The sequence below is a fragment of the Acomys russatus genome, chromosome 6 (assembly GCF_903995435.1).
Source record: "Acomys russatus chromosome 6, mAcoRus1.1, whole genome shotgun sequence".
Classification (NCBI taxonomy): domain Eukaryota; kingdom Metazoa; phylum Chordata; class Mammalia; order Rodentia; family Muridae; genus Acomys; species Acomys russatus.
The window spans coordinates 50,151,358-50,155,443 of NC_067142.1; positions in this window are offsets into that span (position 1 = coordinate 50,151,358).

Genomic DNA, 4,086 nt, shown 5'->3' on the forward strand with positions numbered 1-4,086 from the left:
GTAGTATTTGTGTGTGGCCAGTGTTTCTTCTTAGTAGCACTAGAGTGGGGCACGCTGGCAGGAGGGATACTCAGAGCCCTGGAGCTCAGTCATCCGTGCGCTGGTAAGCCCCTATGGGAGAGGAAATGAGACTTTCTGATAAATAGCATTTGTCAATTATCATGGTGTCAAGACTCCTAGCCATGGTCAGTTTTAAGTCACCAAAATGGTGTGACCTAGCTTGGAGTGAGGGGAGGGGGGAGACATGTGGCCACTGTAGGTTCCAGTACTGCATTGCCTGAGGTGGATGTGCCATTTGCATCTTTCTTATTGGATGCATTTTATTAGCATATGCTAATTTTGCATGCTAATGGGGTTTATGATGGCATTTTTTTATACATGTACTTTGATCATATGTATGCTCTATTAACTCCTCCTGTTTCCCTCCTGGTGATCTCTCTCCTCATTCCAGCCAGTCCCTCATCTGCTTTTTTCATTTATTACAATTGTGTGTGGGTGAGTGTATGTGAGTATGTATATGTGTGCATGAGTGTGTGTGTGTGTGTGTGTGTGTGTGTGTGAGTGTGTGTGCATGGGCACACAATTCACAGTGTAGGCACGTGGAGGTCAGAGGATTGCCTCTGTCCACTACAGAAAGGGGCTTCCATGACCAAAGGTGATGATGGTAGCACTCAACTACAGGCATGAACCTCTGCTCTGTAAATATATGATCTTAGGTGAAGAACCATAGTTGAGAAGTCACACCATAAACTTCCATATGCTTCAAAGCTATAGTGTCCTCCAAAGGCTGACTCTTCTTTGAGGTGAGGGGGTTTGAAACAGGGCATCTTTTTGTAAAGGTTGTCCTGGAACTCTCTTTGTAGACCAGGCTGGCCTCAATCTCACAAAAGATCTGCGTGCTTCTGCCTCGTGAGTGCCAAGACCAAAGGTGTGTACCACCATGCCTGGTGAAAGGCTGACTCTTTTTTTTTTTGAGACAAGGTTTCTCGGTGTAGCTTTGGCTGTCCTGGACTCACTTTGTAGACCAGGTTGGCCTCAAACTCACAGAGATCCACCTGCCTCTGCCTCCTGAGTGCTGAGATCAAAGGTGTGCACCACCAACGCCCTGAGAAAGGCTGACTCTTAATACAATTAAAAAAAGATTTCATTGTTCTTATGTGTATGAATGTCTTGCCTACATGCAGGTAAGTGCACTGCATGGGTGTCTTGTGCCAGCAGAGGCTTCAGGAGGGTGCTGGATTTCCTGAAAACTTGGGTTATGGACAGTTTTAAGCTGCCATGTGAGTGGCTGGGAACTGAATCCTGTCTAAGAGGTAAGAGCTCTTCGCGGCTGAGTAGCCTCCTTAATACAACAGGTCTCCCCGCAAGCCTCCACACTTTTCGTCTCCTTCAGTTTCTTTAAAGCTTGCTACCTTAACTGGAAAGAAGAGTCAGCCCTTTCAGCCCGGCGGTGACGAGGTCACAGAGACCCTTATAGGATAGAAGCCCTTTCTATGAATTTATGGGTGATGTGATCTTCCCTAGCCATGTCACGTGGTTTCTTACATCTGCCTGTGTGGTGCTTTGCAGTTTCCATTGGATTTTCTACTCTCAGGAGGAGAAAGCAAGGTCATTAACACAGAGGTGCAGGGTGATTCTGGTGAGCTCCTGCCTCTTCGCGTGCTGCCTTCCCACGGTGGCCAGAGCCTTGCCTCCTGCAACAGGAACTCAGGCAGGATGTTTCCTCTCACGGCCAGGAAACTTCTGATATCATCAACCCGTCTCACTTTCACAAGGTCACGTTTTTCGGCTTTTCTGCACATGCTAATTTCAGAGTCTCTTTGTTCTCTGTTATCATTACTTTTGAGATGAAGGCTCACACTATATGGTCCAGTTAGTTTGAAATTTTTCATCCTCCGGCCTCTGCCTCCTAAGTAGCTAAGATTACAGCAAGTGCCACCAGCTCAGTCGTGTCTTCTTGGGTCATATTTCCACAGAGGCCCCTTTCTCCTTGCCGATCCACTCAGTCTGATTGTTTCTTCACAGATCTCTCCTGGGTCTTAGGACCTGTCCTCAGACCCAAGATGGACGGATGCAGTGTTTGACATCTGCCCAAGAAAACTTTAAGGTTCATCTCTGTAAGTGACACGTGTTAGTCCAAGACACTTCGGTGTCACATTAGCAATGTTCATTTGCTCCATTTACACATTTACGCGCATGTGTGTGTGTTGTCATTGTTGGATATGTTCATGTTCTCATGTGTGTGCACTCTTGTGAAGGCTGGAGGTTGATTCTGGGTATTCTTTATTTTTTGGTTTTTTTGAGACAGAGTTTCTCTGTGTAGCCTTGGCTGTCCTTGACTCATTTTGTAGACCAGGCTGGCCTTGAACTCACAGCGATCCGCCTGCCTCAGCCTCCCGAGTGCTGGGATTAATGGCGTGTGCCACTATGCCGGGCCTAATTCTGGGTATTTTTCTCAGTAACTCTCCATCTTATTTTTTCGAGACAGGTGCCTCGCTGTAGATGGAGCTCACCAGCTCAACTATGCTGATGGCCAGTGAGCTCCAGGAAGTCTCCAGTGAGAAACAGGAAGCCTGTTTCTGTCCCCTCACTGCTGGAAATTACAGGTGTGTTACTGTACCCAGATTTTTATGTGGGTACTGGAGATCTGAACTCAGACCCCCATGATTGTACAGCAAGCACCCACCTCCCTAGCCTGGCCTTCCTTCCTGCTCCGTTCCTTCGTCCCTCTGTCCCTCCAGACCCTGAAACATTGATATCACTATCCTCACTTTAGGCACCCACGTCATGGAGAACTTAAGCGACGTGCCCTGCGTCACTCAGCCTGGGAAACAGCTGAGCATCGGACCTAACCACTAACCTCTTACTTTCCAAACCTGACCTGCAGTGCTTATGTAGGAATGTGTGAGAGTGGGGGAGGTGGAGAGCGCTCCAGGCTGAGGCAACAGGGACGGCGAAGGCCCCAAGAAAATACATGCCTGTGGTGTTTGAGTGTGAGTGGGAAGAGAACACAGAGACGTTGATCATACAAGCATGTTTCCCCTTTCATCACAGAAAAAAAAAATATTTCCCCAAGAGAATATTTGGAAAGTGATGAATCAACTCTAATTCTTATAACTGCAGTGTTTCCAAATGGCCACTGTCCAACCAGTCTTCCTGCTGAATTGCTGCCCGATGGCAGCTTTAAATCCTTCCCCGGAAGAAAGACTGTGGATCCCCTGATTAGTTGGGATTCCTGGAATTCATTTAACTGAATGTTGTTTGAGGTCAAGGTCTAAGATGAATTTCCACAGAAAGTAGCATTTCCAATAGACCATTATTTGGCACAACCACACCGTGCATTCCTGATCATGGTTGACATTCTTGTCACTGTCAGCTGGCCGACCAATGGGCTAGTGTTTATGACTACATAAAGTATCTCTTTCTGATACTGCCTTGGGGTATATGACAAATAAGAAAGTATATGCAAAAAAAAAAAAAATGCAGTAGTGAAATTGCAGTAACAAAACCAGACTCTGGCTGACTATCAGCCCGGAATGGCACCTAAATGTAATAGTAATTCAACATTTTTTTGCATATTTTTCTGTGCTTCAGGAACCAGAGGGTTAGTCATCAGCATTTTCCCAAGTGCCCACTGAAATAAAGGTGGAAACATCCTTCACATTTAATAGGGATCTTCCTGAATGGCAGGCATCGTGCTAAGCATCTTTGAATTATCACAGTTGAATCCTTACCATGGAGCACCTATGATGTGTGTATGACAGAATCCCCAGGTGAGAACACAGAGGAGAGAGGAAGCCTGTCCCAGATCACGGAGCCTGAGTCCCATCCTGGACAGTCTTCTTTTACGATCTGCACTCCAGCTGCTGTGCTCACTCACCTTTCCTGTGAGGTCCTTGGGAGGCATAGGTAGGGGCGGCCAATAGAAAACAGCAGTGGAGCCAGCGGGAAGCAGGGATGGAGCACCATCTCTCAGCTTTGTGCCACTGGAAGCCTGCGGCAGGTGTGGTGCAAAGCTTGCAGAGAGGTTCCCTCTGGGACCATACCAGCCTTACCATCACCTGCCCCTTTCACTTGCATCCCGCC